The following is a 19,487-nucleotide window of genomic DNA, read 5'->3' as shown; positions in this document are numbered from 1 at the left end:
TTTTCCTTTTTGTTTTCTTGTGAATTTAAGGTTGCCTTCTAGAAACAAGATTTTGGCCTTGAAATACTTCCATCATGCTTATATACTCAGCCTAAACTGATTCTTGAAAATCCCCAGATATTGCTAATATCATGTACAGACTCTAAAATAGGAGACAACAGCCGGATTATTCAGATTTTACAAAATGCTCACTATTTCCCTTTATCTCTTTTTAATTTTTTTAGGGTAATTACCTTAATTTTCTCATATAAGTTCTACCCATTTTAGCAAACAGAAGAATACCCCTGATTGCCTTTTTGAACTTTAAGAAAAAGGGGACACCTGATTGCTGCTTTCTGACAGGTAAGACACAGGAGAATCACTGACAGATCTTGAAAAGTTAACTTTGGTAATCTTCAAACCACTGTTATGTCTATTAGCAGGATCAGTCAAAGAACTTGTGGTGATTTGTAAGAATACAATTTCATGGCAGGATCCTCAGTTTGCTCCCTCTGCATTGGATAACTGGGATGTGAACATAGATAGTTCTTATTGACTATTTGGTTCAGTCAGTTTGTACAATATTCCAGTTCTAGCTGCTTGGAGAATGCAAATTTGCCCAAATGAATGGTCGAGTCTGTCTGTACAAAATGGCCCCTTGTGGACCAACTGATGGCTCTCAAACTTGGGTCAACGTGGGCATTGTTCAAAAGGAGCTTCTACATGTACTACAACAGATGTTAAAGTTAAAAGAAAAAGAAAAAAAGAAAGATACTACTGTGCACATTCAAGAACCAACCTTGCTTGCCCCATAAAAAAGAAAGGAAGATTGGATTTTATTTGAACTAGTGAGACAAGCAGGACTTTGTTGTCACTTTATAGTTTGCATAAACGACGAAAATATCCTAAAAATTGTGGGCCCAACAATAAATGGAGATGAAACTAGAGGTGTCGAATTGTCTCATCCGTGCAAAAAAAAAAAGGACAAATTTAATTGTCAGTTTCTTTTGAAGTCCATTGCCTATAAGCAAAAAAAAAAAAAAAAGGCATCCGTATTTATTTATTGAAGAATTTGGCTAGTTCTAGGGTACAGTACTCTCTAGCTGAATTTCAAGGTGTAGGCTTATTTGGTAAATTGATCCCATGAATGCGTTAAACTAGCCTATTTACTATGAAATTCACTCTAGTTTAGGTTGTGTGGTTTGGATGTAAAAATATAATTATATTAATATTGAGACTTTGAGGCACTGGTAAATTGAACCCATTGAATTTTGTAAGCTCGTGGGTAAAGAACCTCCTAGTTGGAACTCATAGAGAGGTTATTTTGATCAAACCTGTCCTTATGGATGTGTTCAGCGGTCAAAATAGGAAGAATCAACCCTTGGATAATAGTTTTTTGATATAAAAATATAGACTTTTGAGGTTTGAAAATTTGGTATATTGTAGGCCGTTGATTTTTCAACCCTTGTAAAATGTAAAATCCGATGTATGCGTCAAAAAAACATGATCCAAGGCTAGTTTCTACTAAACTTGATATGTAAATCACATTTAAAAGATCACGTGCAAAAAAAATAAAATAAAGTACTGCATTTTTTTTCACTAAGGGGTTCCTTGCCCACAATGGTAGCAAACAATACCATTTTGTAACCCTTAAAAAAGTATGCTTATACAACATGAACGATCTAAACCATATTTTTGAATAAGCCATATAGATAATAGATGGCATCCGTAGGGCTTGATTTAAAAAAAAGCAAAAAAGAAAAGAAAAAAAAAGAACAAGTGGTTTCTACTAGAGGGTATGGTACACTGAAGGGTATCCAATATTTTCCCTTTATCTATCATGCATGAAGAATTGAATGAAATCCTAGTTATGGACCATGGCTATACTATTAGAATGAGTACCCAAAAAACTTGTCCACCTAGTATTTGATGCATTTAGCCGTAGACAGCTGTTCGTGCATTGCTCTGAAGGTCAGTGTGACTCATGATATTCACGAGAGGACGATCCATTTCAGGTTATCTTTATTTTAATTTTATTTATTTTTAAATATAGATATTTCAGAGCCATTCATGATCTTGGTTCTCTCTCTAGCCTTAAGCTTTGCACTTATGCTACGTGGATATGGATAAAGATATAGATGCTCATAAGTTGTCAAATTGAAATATCAGTACGTGAAATTTATGAAAAGCAGGACATGAGGATACATTTTTTAAATATTTAGCATATCAAATGTATTTTAATATTTTTAGTATATAAAACATATTAAGATTATTAAGTACCGGAAGGGTTAATAAATATATGGCATAAGACACGTGTCATATTGTCTAACGTGGCATGTCCGTTTGTGTCCCGTGGTGGACCCCAACTGACACTAACACGTCCATGTGACAACTTGTGATTCACAGCAACCCACATGTGAAGAGGAGGTGCAAATTTTTGTTGGCAGGAGAGGTGCACACTTGCCCTATCCTGTTCTGGTTGTCCCTCGCCGTAACACCTTTCTGGTACTCCCTCCTTGCTGACCAGGAAAGTCTCTCGATTCGACTTTTCAATGTATTTTTTGATCCGAAATCTGAACCGTTTGCATTCCTAGCATTAAGCCGACCCACCTAGTCAGGTGTGTGAGAACTTGTATTTATTTGAAATAAAAGTTGGTTTCTAAATGGGTCCCAAACAGCTATACAAACAAAACGTCAAAATCAATAACACGGGCTTGAGAAGAATATCAGCATCACAACACTGGTCTGGTCCAAAGCAAAAATGGTATGTTTGGGTTGAATTGGTTTGCCTAAAAAATTGAGACAAAGTGGAGAAAAAGTTTACAATGACTTGAAAAGATAGAGTTAGTTCTACACATCTATGCCAGTATTGAATCACTAGAATATGAGAACTAATGTGAACCATTATTTTCATGGATTTTTTTTGTTATTTTCTCTTGGATGTGACCTACATGTTTAGTTTTATAAGAACCCGCTTTTAAAGCATCCAATTTTGATGCATAATGCAATTTTTAAGGTTTTAAAATCAATGACTAATAATCTTCATAAATATTCAAGCATTCAAAAGCTGTCCTGACAACGTAAAACTTGGTGAGCTTATTTGTTGATATTTGCTTCACAATTGTTGCTTCAGTTGCATGAAATTCTTGAACACTGCTGCTCGAATCATACTTCACTTGTCTCTTTGTCGCACTTACTTATTTTGGTAACTATGGTCTGAGGTTATCGAAGGACAAAACCGCCTGATTGTTAATGGCGAGAGTAGCCAATAAAGCCCCTTAAAAAAAAAACTCCATATATATATATATATATATATATATATATATATATATATATATATATATATATATATATATATATATATATATATATATATATATATATATATAGAGAGAGAGAGAGAGAGAGAGAGAGAGAGAGAGAGAGAGAGAGACTGGAATATAAGAACCTAAATATGAGAACTAGAATATGAGAAACAGAAATATAAACATTTTCAACTCTTTTTCTGCAAATCCAACCATATAGATGTGCTAGGCATGGTGAATTTGCTAAGAATCAACCATTTGATCATGTATTTTTTATGAAAAGCTGCCGACAAAGCCAGCATGTCTAAGTCTGATCATGATGATGTTTCTCCAGATACATATTAAAAAACATAAAACCCAAATGGTTAAAACTATTTTTTTTTTAACTTAAAGTGAATTTGAAGCCTTTTTCATAAAAATGGAAATATTTATTGATAAATATTTAAAACGACAATGAAAACTTAAATTTTTTAAAACAATGTATAATTGCTTTAAGATGAAAACATATTTCCAAATATTGAAAATGTTCACTGTCATATTGATAAAAGTAGGCTATCCATTTCTCGGAAGTGATTCCTCATAAAGCTTAAAAAGTGTGAAAGAATCATGTAGTTTACAGGCTTTTGAAACGAACTTCATGAGAAAAAACGAACATCCCAGCTTCAAGAAAGAAGCTTTCTGTGTCTATGCTTTTAATTTTTTTTTCTTTTTCGAACAGAAAATATAGGTTTAGAATTGGTCCGAGTCCGGTCCTGGGTGCAGGCAGCCTGGTACCACTTAGGGATGCAAATGGGTCAGAAATCAGGATGGAGCTTTGACAACTTTTGGCTATTCCATATACGATTCCGATTCGAATCTCTATGTAAATATTTAACTGTTCCGGATCGAAACTGTTTGCATCTCTAGTACCCACCAGACCACCAACTCCGAGCTCACCCGCACCAATGGATCTGGAATCATTTAAAAACTCGAGCCCGACCGATTCCCGAGTCACCTACCTTCCCAAGTCACGACCCTCAGAAAAGCAAAAAGAGAACAGTTGTGGGGGTGGGGATTCCGAGGCACCAAGAAAAGCAGACAATGGAGAAAGGACGCCGTGGTTGAGTTTTATAATGCTCAACAATCAAGACAACCTGCTTCCTTGAGGGCTGCAAGATACATTTACACCTCACTCTCTCTCTCAGCGCCTGTAAACGAGCCGATCTTGGGCTGTTTGGGCTCGTGCGTGGTACGGGTACAACCCTGATCGGGCTCGGCTCATGAGCTTGTCACGGGCTTAGCCAAGCTCTGGGGGACAATCATGAGCTGGCTCATCTTTTTTTTTTTTTTAAATTTGTTTCAAGTGTTTTTTAAGCTTGATAATATATAAAATATATATAATATATGCAAACTGTATAATACATGTATAAAATATAAATAATATACCTATTATATAAATATATAATACTCAAAACAAGCTTATACAGGTCAAGCCAAGCTTGTCATGTTCGTGCTCAGCTCATTAACCTAAATGAGATGGCTCGTAGCTTGGCTTGCCGAACTCAAAATTTGAGCAAGCCCAGTCGAACAAAGAGCTGTTTTCTCCACCCTATCATATATATACATATATATAGGATAGGCTGATCTTTAACTGAGATCCAAATGCAAACGTAAAAAGGAGAGAAGCATGGTTGGTTTTCTCGAAACTCGGTATCGGATTGCCTGTTTGCAAATTGGTGACTCGTACATGTCAATGTTTTTTTAATTTATTATAAAAATATAACAAAATCATATATTATTTTTGTCTCTTGTTTTTAGGCATAACAAAAGCCTAAAAACAGACTAAACAGTATTTTTGACTCAGATCGAGTCCCGAGTCAACTATGAGAAGTAGAGCTAGTAAACAGACTAAACAGAGGTGTGCTCAAGATTGGCTTTTTTTTTGTGGCGAGCTGAATTGATCTTGAGCTTACGGTGAGGACAAATTAAATGATCTAAGCTCGAGTTGACTCATATAGAAAAATATATTTTTTAAAAATTGGAACTAATAAAACTTGGATTGTAAACCTACTGAACGAAGCTCAAACTAGTCATTTACAAAATAAATGCATTGTTTAAATCTGTATGCGATAGGATCCGAACTCTAAAATTATTGTTTGCAAGCCTAAGGCTTCGACCATCTCCATTTTTATGATATGAAATAGTAATAACAAACATAAGTTGAGCCGAGCCGAACACCCGGCAATCTTGTTTAGCTTACTAATGGATAGGATGGGAGAGGGCAGGGGGCAATGTGTAATTTGGGGAGAGTAGGCTGGGAATTTCGAGTGTGATAAAAAAGGGAGTATGGAAGAAGGAAAAGCGTGTTGTACGAGATACCATTATCAGCAAATTATGGATAATAGAGCAAGTCGGTGTGGTCCGGGGACGGTGGTGCAGTGTGGGCAGAGACGTACAGCTGCCAAAATAACGAAGAAATAGAAACTTTGAAGGCCGTCCATACCCTCTCCTATCTCTCATTTCCATAAACAATAAAAACTCCAACCATTTCTTTCCCTCTCCTTTTTCATCTTCCCCTCTACGTGCATGGTTTTCTCTCTCTCTCTCTCTCTCTCTCTTTCACTTCTTCTGTTTCCTTCTCTACCTTTTTTTGAAAAAAGGTGCAGTAAAAACTCTCAAGATTTCCTGTGGTAAAAAGTTAAAAACACACCAACGGGGGCTTTTCACGTCACCTTGTGTTGGGACGTCGCAAGTTCGAATCCCAATGATATCATTGTATAACTGGTAGGGGGTCTGCCTAACCCCAGCTTGCCTTTCAAATTTTTTTTTTTTTTAAAAACACACAAGACAGTTGGGGGTGAAAGTTGAGTTATGGGGCAGGGCTGGGAGACAGACGAGCCGTTCTTGACTCGGCTTATAAATGAAATAGGATCCAGAAGCGGCTCCACTCTATACTTTATATCCTTGAGTATGGATCTTTGAAGCGTTTGGCTTGCGAGCAATAAGTTCAAGAGTTCAAATCTTATTAATTATAGCTTTAAAACTGTCGTGAGGGCGTCTTGTATTCTGGGTTCCATTCAAAAATAGTTTTTGGAGATAGTATGATAGGAATTTTTAATGAGGTTTGTGGTGGGCTTCGGGCTTGGATTTAGTTTTATAATTTTCTCTTTTGTCCTGACTAGGGTTTTGTGTCGTTCCTCATATATATTGTCGCCTTCTTTTGGAGTTGGGTATAAGAATTTTCGGGTGCATTGGAGATTAGAATTTAAAAATCTCTCCATTGTATTTCTCTCCATCTTGCTAGTGCAGTTTTTGCTCCTCCTCCTGTGGATGTAGGCCTGGGTATCGAACCAAGTAAATCTCGTGTCTTCTCTTTCTTTATTTTTATTTTTATCTTATGATTTACTTCATATTTGCATATAAAAAGTAATGTATTTATTTTGGAATTAGCCACTTAATTTGAATTTGTTACATTGAGTATAGAGTTTAAACTCTATTTATTTTAACTTTGAAAAAAATATGTTTTATCTTTTTTTTTTTTTGTAAATAAGCCAGCTCAAGCTTGGCTTGTTTTAACTCAGGCTCTCCATGAGCTTGAGCTCGACTCAGCTTGACTTAGCCAAACCTGAACACCATCTGTTCGGTTCGTTTAGTTTGTTGACCAGCCCTAGCACTCTTTTGAAATTACCGAAGTGAAGGCCTCCATTCCTCATTCTCATGGAACCATTCTAGTTTCACAAGAGTCCAAGGAGATGTTGGTCATTCTCCTTGTTGAAGAAAGCATCACCAACTTTGTAGAATTTCGTGCAGAGGCAAAAATAAAATAAAATAAAATTTTTCTCAAGACTGACAAAAAGAACCAGGTTTAGTCTCCGTAGGGCTTGCTGACTGAGGGTGCAGAAGTGCACAGTTGAGAGAATGGACGCCCCGATCACTCAAAGCTTTCACGTGATGACAAAAACTGCCCCAAGATGCATCGGTGGCCTTCATGTTTTCTGGTGAGCATTTATGATTTAACCTCCTCATTTAGATTCCCACAGGACACGAATCCCTCATTTCCTTGGCAATAATAAATGAAGGTCTCTTTCTTATACAAAGAAATAAATGGCTGCCTAGCTTTTCATTTACTCAAATATAACGTATGGGCTCCATCAAAGTGCACTCAGTCTGCATGTAAATTTTCAGTTTTATCATGTTAGACGTTTAGTAGGTCCTGAACAGTCGTATGAACGTTGATGACATTTTTGAGAAAAAATAGTTGCAGGTGTTTTTGACTTAACTTAAAATTGTTGATGTGTTTATCATTTATTTAGTTTTTTGCAATGTTGTCAGTATCCTTGCGTCATGACCGATACGTATTGTATCGGCAGAAAATAGATACACTTTACCCCTGAATCTGTTATTTTTAATAAATGTAAAAAAATAATTAAAATTATGTTTTAAATTTTTTAATATTATTTTAATAGCTTTAACACACATAATATTTTTTTAATTATTTTTTGACCAATTCAGATCAATTCACTTGAGTATCAGTATCGGCCAATTCACCGTAATCATTGCTTAAACGATACGGGGCCAATACCCATACTGACAACATTGTTTTTTTGGTGACGAGGTTTCCTGCCGAAGCGGGGTAAACTCCGGGTGGGGTCACTGACACCCAAGCCCCTTTGGAGCTCACTAGATTGAATCAATTTAGTAGAAAAAATTTAATTTTTATTTCATTAAGTTTTAGTACAATACAAGCTATTCCAAAACTTTTTGGCTATTAAACTGCACCCAATATATAACCAGATTTCCCATCGAAGTGGGTAATCTCTATGTGGGGTCATCGATACCCAATCCTTATGCAGCCCACCAGTTAAGGACACCCACATACCCAATGGTCCAACTTGTTTTGATCTAGCACATGTTTTTCTTGAAATCTAAGAGAAGGTGCAGCTGCTAACCGGGCTTTCCTTAAATCGAAATGGGTAATCTCTCTTGTTTTTTTTTTTTCAGGTTTTCCTTTAATCTAACTGTACATAATATATCTATGAATTGAGATTAAGTAAACATTCAAAACTTTATAATTAATTTGAAACCATTTACAATGGTCAAGAGAAAGAACGTTTAGGAATAATTAACTTATTACTGTTATATGCAAAGGATCGATATACCACACTTTTTTCATTTTTTGTAGTTTTTCATAAGAGAGAGTATGTGGGTGCAGTTCAATAGCCAAAAAGTTTTGGAATAATTTACTTAAAACAACAGATGAGCTAAGAAATAACCTGGGCTATGATGGTTGTGGTGAATATCGACGCTCAGAAAATGGGACACATTTAGGGCAATTTTCACATAAAATATGCTGTAAAGTATTGAACGTGATCCTGATTCAAATAAGGCAGCTGGATCAATTACAGCTGGATTGACTAAGCAGTCCACAAATGACAGCGTGAAACCGTGTAAAGCAATATGCGTGGAATCAAATAGAGATAAATATAGAAAACTGATCCAACAGAATTCAGATATTCGTGAGATATGTGTAAAAGAATAAACTCAACACAAGATATTAACGTGGTTCGGTGAGAAATCACCTACGTCCACGTCCACGGTACTCCACTCAACAACTCATATGTGGAGTTTTCCACTATTTAAGAATGTTACATGGACAGCTGTTGACTAATCTTAGTCGATTCTCTAGATTATTCTTTTTGTTACATTTGATAACATCATTACATTTGATAAAAGTATTATCTTGATCTCCTTCACATCTAACGGTATTTCTTCTTCTTCTGAGATTATCGAGATTATCTATAATCTTGGTCTTCATCATATTAGCTTCATATTTGTCCCTATCATAACTGCCTGGTAGAGTCCCATTAGCATGCGCAATATCATCGTGATTTTTATTGTCAACGTAACCGTCTAGTAGAGTCCCATTGGTGACACTATCGTGCTCATCACGATCTCTATCGTTACCAATCCCTCTCAAACTGATTGCAGGCGGAGTAGAGAGACCCAGTTTGACTCGGAGATCAAGAAAATGAGTGCATGACAATGGCTTAGTAAAAACGTCGGCAAGTTATATGGAGGACATCACATAACTAGTGACTAGAGTTGTCATTGGTGACACCATCGTGCTCATCACGATCTCTATTGTTACCAATCCCCCTCAAATTGGTCGCAGGTGGAGTAGAGAGACCCAGTTTGACTCGAAGATAAAGGAAATGAGTGCGCGCCAATGGCTTAATAAAAAATGTTAGCAAGTTGTTTGGAAGACAATACATAACGAGTGACTAGAGTTCTCAGAGCAACTTTTTTTTTGAACAAAATGATAGTCGATTTCAACATACTTCATGCAAGAATGAAATGCATACTTGATGGTAGTCTGAAGTGCCAAAATATTATCACAAAAGAGGACAAGAAGTTGATGACGGAACAAGCCCAAGTCACGCAAAAAAAAATGTGAGCCACATAAGTTCAACAGTAGTGGATGCCATCGAGAGGTATTCAACTTTGAAACTGGATATGGCAATAATAGGTTGCTTTTTGGCACACAAGGAAATGCAATTGTTCCAAAAAAATATGCAAAAATTGGAGGTAGAGCCCCGAGTAATGGGGCATTCGGCCCAATCGACATCTGAGAAGGCATATAAGGACAAGAATGTATTGGAAAGCAGTCAGATCCCATGATCAATAGTGCCATGAACAAAACGAAGAATGCGCTTCATCATTTGAAAATGAGTATTTGACGAGTTCTGCATGAATTGACTGATAAAATTAACATTGAAAGAGAGATCATGATGAGTCATAGTGAGGTATTAGAGATGGCCAACCAGACTGTGGTAAAAGTTAGCATTCCAAAAAGGCAAATCATCATACGTAGTGCTAGTAGCATGAGTCACCATTGGCGTAGAGACAGGCTTGACGCCAACCATTTGAGCTTTGTCAAGAAGTTCATAAGCATAGCGCTTCTGATTACGAAACAAGCCTCTGAAGGACCTGTGAACTTCAATGCCCAAAAAATAATGCAAGAATTTGTCAAGAGTCAAGAGACCACTTGACAACTTGGAGAGATGAGAAGTGGCGTGCAACCATGTCAACTAAAATCCAAGCTCATATCCAAATATAGGCGTCCATTCGTTCCTGTTTACGTTGATGATGTTATTATAACCGACAATGATGACACTATGATACATCGATTAAAGCAAATTTTGAATCAGTTCTTCCATATCAAAGACCTTGGCAAATTTAAGTTCTTCCTTGGCATAGAGATAGCCAGATTGAGGAAAGGTTTTTTTTTGAATGAAAGAAAATACACACTCGAACTACTACAAGTTGTTGGTTGCCTGGGCTTGAAGCCTATTGAGAGGATTATGGAACAGAACCACAAACTGGACCTGGTGACATCCTCAAAGATCCCATTGTTTATAAAGGACTCGTGGGAAGATTGTTATATCTCACAATAATGTGACTTGATATTACATATGTGGTTCATATTTTAAGTCAATTCATGCAAGAAAACCACGACAACCGCAGTGGGAGGAAGCCATGAAGCTCGTGAGATATTTAAAATTCACCCAGGTCAAAGGATTTTATACTAGAATCCAATAACAACTTAAATTTATTTTGTTATGTAGATTCAGACAGGGCAAACTGTCCATTTACGAGGAAATCCTCCACAAGATACTGCACCTTCCTTGGAGCCTCACCTATTTCTTGGAAAACCAAGAAGCAAGAGTGCAGTATCAAGGTCTTCCACTAAAGCAGAATATCCTGCATTGGCTTCAGGTGCTTGTAAAGTCACATGGTTGAGATACTTGCTACATGACTTGGGATTTCCACAAAAGGAACCAGCTCAAATGTGTTGTGACAATCAGCACTTCACATAGCGGCCAACCCTGTGTTTCACGAAGGAACAAAACACATAGAGCTGGATTGTCATTTTGTGAGAGAAAAACTGCAATAAGGCATCATAAAATCAGAGAGCTGACATCTTTACTAAAGCCGTTGGACGTGACCAATTTATTTGGCTAGTCAGCAAGATGGGTATGATTAACCCTCGAAGGCCCATCTTGAGGGGGAGTGTTGAAAGTGATCCTGATCCAAATGAGGCAGCTGGATCTATTACAACTGGATTGACTAATTAAGCAGCCCGCAAAAGACAGCGTGAAACCGTGTAAAGTAATTAATCTGCGTGGAATCAAATGGAGATAATATTAGAAATATGATCCAACATAATTCAGATCCTAAAATCAAGGATTCAAATATTCGTAGTTACCAAATTAGTTTAGTAAGGATTTCCAAATCCTAAATCTAAGGGATCAGTCTCTATCTTGTAACTATACACATACATGACTGTAACCGTGTATATCATATAAGAAAATTCAACTTATTTTTTACACCTCATTCAACTCGTTTTACCACTCTTCATAAAGTGAATACAATATAAACGAAAAATAAGAAAGAACAAGAGGATGAAAGCTAATGACGTTGTTATACGATAATGAAATGAATTAAAAAACATTTTTTGCCTCTGAAAAATTACAAAGTGAAAAAGAGAAGACCACCATCGTAAAAAAGGCAATTGTCTTTTCCTGCCCTTGACACGTGCAATTATTAAAATCTTAAATGACAAAACTACCCTCTTCTTGTGGGTGATGGATGGATGAGAGAGAGAGAGAGACGCAGTAAACGAGGGAAGGGGATGAGGAGTGGAAAACTTTTTGTTGTTTTTTCCCGTTATCTGGCCATGAATTAACTCAACAAACCCTCTGACCGACACACACATCTCTCTCTCTCATCACATTTTTATTATGGTTACTGCACCCTTTGGATCTCCAAGAACTCGGACAGAGGTCTGCAAACAAAGTTACACTCAAGAGACAAATCCCAAATGAGCAGAGACGTCCTTCACCATCTTAAAATAGTAACAAGGAAAATGAGGCTGGTGCCCAATGTAATTTTAGCGCCAAAAGAATGGTCGTTTAGGAATTCAAGTGTCTGCTACATCTTAACGTTTTTATAAACGAAAGGTACTATAAGGGAGTGTGATCACGTGTGTAGAAGAAAGTCATATATATATGAGAGAGAGAGTGAAAATGAGTTCTAAGCAGTCTTATTTTTTAATCTATCTTAGCTTCAAATAGCAAAAATTTTGCATTTTGGCTTCATTTAAACTTAGGGTTCACTCGATCTAAAAAATGGTTTTCAGTAAATAAGTAACGATAAATGCATTTACATGCTTGGATGAAGCAAAAAAACACCAGCAGCTATGTTTTCTAATAAATGTTTATATAAGACCTTTGGGATATAAAACTGTATAGGAGATACTAATTTTCACACACACACACACACACACACACACACACACACATATATATATATATATATATATATATATATATATATATATATATATATATATATATATATATATATATATATATATATATATGAGAAAATTTGCTACAATAGGTTGCATGTGCGTTGACCTGGTATTTCATCATGTAGGTTGTTTTAACTCAATCTAACGTCATGGACGTGTTTAATTAATATGGATGATTTGATAGGTATCGACCTTTAGATTGCATTTTCTCGATGAAAAATATATTTTTTGAATCAGGCAAATTCAATGCATTTACAACCATTAATGATTTTTCATTCACCAAAAAAACCTATTTGGGTATCAGAATCTGAAAATCCAATTGTTGTTCCCTACTAAACGAACCGTGTAGATCACTTCTATATGGTCGAATTCACTACAAAATTAACAAATAAATTTTTTTTTGCTAAGTCGTTTGTACATACAAACCATTATAGAAAATATACTCTCTCTCCACAATCATAAATTTAATGACCACAATCATAAATTTAAGGGGAGAGAGGGGTGTGGTCATTCCTGCAACTAGCGGAAGGCTAATTGTCCCTTTTCGTCTTTTCTCTTATACATCACCTATTGATTTCTACCCCCTTCCCTTCTCTCATCTCTTTCTCTATCTTGCCTTGTGTTTGGTCCTTCCCAAACCCTCTACCCCTCCTCTCTCCCCCCTTATCATATCATCATTTCGTGATGATGGTGGTCATCATTTTCTGTTGCAGAAGAAATCAGGGAAAGCTTTTTGCAGCGATAGCGCCGGGAAGAAAACTCTAACCTTTTTAAGCTTGACTTTTGGGAGGTTCTTGGGTTTGTGGGGAATGTTGTCTGGCTCGAGGCCACTCGCACGTGTGGTGGGGAAAACCCCCGATGCCTCCTTTCCTCTCTTCCCCTTCTCTCTTTTTTTTGTTTGTTTGCTCGTGTGGGTGTTGTCGGACCAGGCTTCATTCCCCCCAAATCTCACTCCCCATCAACGGTTCTCCCTCCCCTCAGATCTCACAGCAGATTCTGCGATCGGTAATCATCAATCGATCTCATGATCTTTTTCTCTTGTTTTTGTTGGTTTATTTTTTTGATAAGAGTGAACCTAAAAGCCTATGGAAGGGAAAGATTGGCGTCATGATGGCTGTAAAAGGTTTTGCCATGATGGGTTTCTCTGGTGCAAGCGTTCGTGGTTTTATCATTGTGTGTACGTTTTATCATCATTTATTTTACAGGATCCATTGATTTTTTCTTTCTGGGTGACCGTGTTTTTCACATATTCATGAGATCTAGTTCCTTTTATTTTTTGGTGGAGTTTAAGGTAGTCATGATCGGCTAACATGGTGATTCTTTTGCTTGATTATGAATGAAGATGGTTTGATAGTTTTTCTTTGTTTTATTTCTCTATGGGTAACAGGTGAAGAGCAGTTATGTTTCGGTTGTGTTTTGTTGATTGTTTTAGATGATGGATAAACGATCTATTTTTTTGAAGCTTTTGGTGGGTTGTCATGTCCCCTGGTGTTTTTTCTTTTTCCTATTCGTGTGATGTGTGTTGCTGATTAGACGTCATTGATCTGTTCCTTTGTAGGACTGTGAGTATAGGTTGTACCTGAGATTGAATGCTGTGAATCTAAGGTTGCTTTGGAGTGAACTAATTGGTGATTTGTTGACTCGATGGTGGGTAGTGTTGTGGGAATACATTGTTACATTGTTCTGGATTAATTCGCGTTATCATTTTTCTCGTTATTTATTTGTATGTGTGAAGGCCAAGTAACCCTACTGCTTTTGAAGTGAGCAGGATTCAATCCGAATCATGGATGTTCATACTCAAGCAACGCTGCATTTATCTGCATTTTTAGGCTCACGCAGACACACACACACACACACACACACACACACACACACACACACACACACACACACACACACACACACACACACACACACACACACACACACAGATTGTTCCTATGCCATTTATTTTCACCATATCTTGATATTTCCTTACCTCCGTCGTTCGTTTTGTCCATCACACTGCCTTACAAACATAAATGCACATATACGCTTGTCTACTCACACACACACTGGCCATAAGCCAATCTTTGCAGTAGTTATCTTTCTCATATTTTGTTTTCTCCTTTATTTCCTTTTCCTTCACATCTAAGGCTTCCATTTTGCCCATTAGACTGCCTTTTTTCTAATGAGTACAAAGTTGGCTGAAAGTGGGTAGAAAAAGTAAGGGAAAAAGATGTGATGCGGATGGGAAAGTGGAGGAGAATCATGGTGATAACATGCGGGAAAACACATGGAAGGAAGATGAAACGAGGAAAGAGGGTATGGGAACTTTGGCCCCCCAAGCCACACATTCAAAGAAGGGCGCTACGTCATGGATTCCTGATCACTATCCCTGCATTAATGCGCATTTATTCTCCATCCCCTTTTGGCTCCCTTTGTGCCAAAAAAAGAAGAAAAGAAGGTGACCGAGTGGGAAGCCCACCGTGTTCGAGTTTAAATGTTGGCAAGCATGTTGAAAATTTGAATACTCCATTTCCACTCTTTGACTCATCCGAGATTGTTAGGTGAAAATACCTTTCTTTCCTTGTAAATTTCTCACCATTTTCTTACTGTTGTATGCATTTAACGTGAAGTTTGGCGCGCGCGCGCGCGCGCGAGAGAGAGAGAGGTTTTAAAAGGGGTGATGAAAACGATGATTAATTAATTAGGGAACCTTTTGAGTGTCATGGCCTCATGTGTTTAACTGCAACGTTAAGCGTGCAGCAATAAAAGAGTTAAACACAGGCGTGAAAAACCGAGGAAGACTGTCCTGTCGTTTATAGAAATATATTAGTTATTAGTTTTTTGAAAGCCGAGATGTGTTGACTAACTACAATGTTGATCGTGAGCTTTGACTTGTCTTTGGATTAGGTTTTTGTGAGGTCATTCGTTTGAGATGTGCAAAGCATTGTACTAGGCGGGGCCTACTCCGTTTTAGTAGTTGGTTGTCGTCAATCCATAAGATGGACGGCTGAGCTTAGTTAGAAGATTGGGAGGTGTAGTACTCTTTGATGGTAATCTTTGGTTGGTTGTGTAGCTGACTGCTATCTGATTCGTCTACATGTGCCTTTTCTGGCAGTTCAGTAACTCTGTTTTCTGCAGACTTTGAGTTGCAGAAGTTGCAAAGTAGTTGCTAACATAGATATGCAGGTTTTACGGAGGGAGATTCCGATCCATTATTGCATTATGTAGCATTATCTATTGATTGGTGACTTGCTAGTGAAAACGACGTATCATATGCAAGTTGCAGGCTGTATGATAATGGTCCTATCGATATGACGATTTTTTGTTTAGCAAGATATAAAAGTCCATGCTATCATTCAACCATTTGTATCTGTAGTGATAGTGGTCCTATCGACATGACGAATTTTTTTGTTTGTTGCATCTAGCTTTCGTGCATCTATTGGCTATTCATCTCGTTTGTGATTGAAAGCTACGCAGAAGGATGAAAAGCAAATCGTTGCAATATACAACAGCTGATTTTCTGAAGGAAAATTTTATAATTAATCAATTTATTTGTTGGATTAAACCCACAATGAGCAAAAAGTTGATTTGTGAATTCATGTTGTGTGGATTTTTGTTTTCTTTTTCTTACAAAATTTTTATTTTTCTCGTTTCAAAAGTGTTAATTGAGGCTACTGTTTTGAAACATGATATAATCTGTAAAGAAAAATTTCGTTACTACAGATGAATCTGGTTGGATGTATTCATTTGGTTAAACATGAAGTTATTAGATGCTTGTCTGAACGTTCAGCCTTCTGTTATGGGTAAGTCTGAGTTTTACAACTATTAACAATTCATTAGCAAGAAATGGAAACTACATCCAGCCAAACTACTCAGCGAGGAACCTCTAATGGCATTAGGTCATGCTTCAGAGCAACAAATAGGTTATTATTTTTTTGTCATTTTTTATATATAACAACAGATACGTGATTAGCTTTTAATTAACTGCAGCAGTATCTTGGGGTCGAATGAGATGGCGAAATGGTTAGGTTTCACTGTCTAGTTAGCAAAACTGCATTTATCTGCATTTTTTAGGCTCACACACAGACACACACAAAGAGAGAGAGAGAGAGAGAGAGAGAGAGAGAGAGAGAGAGAGAGAGAGAGAGAGAGGATAATCAACATTAACAAAAAACGAGCGAGATCAACAAATTGTTGAGCCCATGAAAACAGGGAAATAAGAAGCAAAGAAAGAAAAGAAAAAAAAAAAACAGGGGCCGATGAAGCAAAATCGGCGGCAAACTCAAGCCACCAGGACAGAGCACACCAGAAATGATTGATGGTCGCATCAGGGAGAGGGAAGATCGGAAAGATGGATATGCAAGATTGAAACATCAGCCATAATGCAATGTGCGAGCATCATTATGCGCCATCCAAACAGACCACCGGGCAGTAAGCAACCACGTCCTCTAGATCATCCTCCAACGCTTGCTATGCCTGATAAGAATGGGGCCCATGAGCAGATCTAACATGAATGATTCCTCTTTGATGATAACTTCTGGATGGCGCCACGTCCTTTTAAATAGCTCCCCAAATAATGGGCAAGACCAGAATAAGTGAGAAGTAAATTCTTCAGTCGCGTGCCAAAGAACGCACCAACTGGCGAGGTGGAAACCCAGCCTCTTAAGATAACTGTGAGTTTGGACCCTATCCTACAATATTAACCCGGCTAGGATGCAAGAATGGGAGATAGGGTCCTTAGCCCAAAGCACACCTGCAAGAAACCAATCGGCCCAGGAAGGCAGCAACGATCGGTACAACTTGTTAGTGCAGAACCTACCATTTTGATATAGCGCCCATTGCAACCACTGAGAATTAAAAACAGCATCCCCAATATGGTCTCTGAGAATTGATATTGTGGTCAGCCATATGCGACGCAAGTGAGAGATGGCTGACCCCCGTTGACTCGTTCTAAGCAAAAGTAAGTCCGGATCACCATATTTAGCGTGGAGCAACCGAGCACAAGGAGAATCCACGCACGATCTCTCACTTGCGGGTCAGACACACACACGCAGAGAGAGAGAGAGAGAGAGAGAGAGAGAGAGAGAGAGAGAGAGAGAGAGAGAGAGAGAGAGAGAGAGAGAGAGAGAGATCTGTAAGTTCGTTAATCAATAGGGTGCTAGGTTCATCTTCTTTCCCTAAATAAAAAACTCTAGCACGTCTTTTTTTTTATGATAAGGAAACACTCACCGAGGACCAAGTTGCTTAATGGGCTCATTCCCTACGAGGTAAAACCCCTGGTTTTTAAATCATGGCCAAACATTCAATTTGCTCGAATAAATCGCCAATTAAATCACAAGTTCGGTCAGATTTATAACCAGAAAAAAGTTTTCGTTCCTTGCATAGTAACAAATATTTGGTGTTTTTTTTTATTTAAAAAAGCAACAAAGTAAGCAATTGTTTACGTATACCACCCGTTCAAAACGGTATGTATTGCCAAAAAATAAAATTTGCTAATTTTTATTTTAGTTATTTTGTAAATATTTGTTCTTCTATTTTGATTTTTTATTGATATTTTTCTGATAAAAATGCTAGAAAAACTCTTGCCCTAGTGTCAAAATTAGGGTTGTCAACTGGTCGGTATGACCCAATTACCTGTACAGGACCTAGCAGCATCAGGGGTTTGGTAACAAAGAAAGATGCCTGATTATCTATTTGTATCAGACCCATCGGGTCTGGTTAGCAACGGAACCATGTATGGTTTATGAAATTTCATGCCAAAGCCGGGTCTGACTTGAGTTCCAATTAAGATCTGCAATTTTCAATGTAAAAAAACACAAAAATTATTTTACCTGGTATGGACGGGGTCTGGTTTACGTAATCCTTATTGGACCCTGGTATGATTTTTCCTGTGGTAGATCTAGTCGAATCTGGGCCTGAACCTGGTACCAGTATCTCTTAATCGAATCTGGTTTTGGACTCTGGCAGAGATCCAAGCCGTTGATACCCCTTGTCAAAATATACAGGGCCCTGAATAGATCCATATTCAAGGATAGAAAAAGAATGGCTGTGAAATCTTTGAGTGGTAAAACCCAGTGGGAAGGAGCTCGGATCTGGTGATATGCGAAATTACCGATGATGGTGATTTTGCATATTCACCGTGTGCAACTTTCACACCATCCATTGCGGTAACGGTCAGGCCCACCATAGATCGTGCTCCATGAACTCATCATAACTTCCCCAATTGCAGTTTAGAGGCGCAAATGGATTTGATATGAGTTAGATCATATTCGATCCAAATCCAAATCTGAATTTTGTAAAGTAGAATCAAATCCGAGTTGTATCCAAACAAGATCCAAGGATGTAGGATTGAATCTTGGATCTGAAATATATTTGGTAATACTAAACCCATCAAAGAAGGCCAAAATCAAGGTTTTCACAGGTAAAAAGCGAAAACGTCTTGTATATAATCGGAATCCAACTTAAAACGCTGATCCAAATCTGAAGTGAACCCATAAATAATCTGAATATGTAAATCGAATTTTGATCCAGATGGGCTTTTGAACCTTATTTTTAGAATCCATGTCCGAAAATAAATTGTCAGATGTGAAAGAATGGCCCCACATCACCCGATCCATTTACACCTTTATAGCCGTTGATTGTTACGATTAGCGGTTGATGAGATGGTCGTGAATTGCCACATCATCTGCTGGCTCACTCAGTGTAAAGTGTATATCTCTGCCTTTTAACTCTGAGAAGAATGACCAGTGAATAGTGATAGGACGGGTGCATGCCCTAGGGCCCTTTTTACCCACAGTCATCTGTCGCCGTTCATCTTGGAGATGTACGGCAAACAAAATGACATGGATGGACCACACCTGGAT

At 37.6% G+C, this 19,487-nt stretch overlaps 1 long non-coding RNA gene across 1 annotated transcript; it reads left to right on the top strand.

The window, feature by feature from the left end:
• Window positions 1-13,280: 13,280 nt before the first annotated feature.
• On the top strand, window positions 13,281-15,471 carry LOC149836292 (uncharacterized). Its single transcript, XR_016432688.1, has 2 exons — window positions 13,281-13,641; window positions 14,772-15,471. It is a non-coding gene; the product is annotated as an uncharacterized LOC149836292 (long non-coding RNA).
• Window positions 15,472-19,487: the final 4,016 nt, after the last annotated feature.

The sequence above is a fragment of the Nuphar pumila genome, chromosome 6 (genome assembly GCF_984573655.1).
Source record: "Nuphar pumila chromosome 6, dmNupPumi1.hap1.1, whole genome shotgun sequence".
Classification (NCBI taxonomy): Eukaryota; Viridiplantae; Streptophyta; class Magnoliopsida; order Nymphaeales; family Nymphaeaceae; genus Nuphar; species Nuphar pumila.
This window is presented reverse-complemented; position numbering and strand designations above follow the sequence as displayed.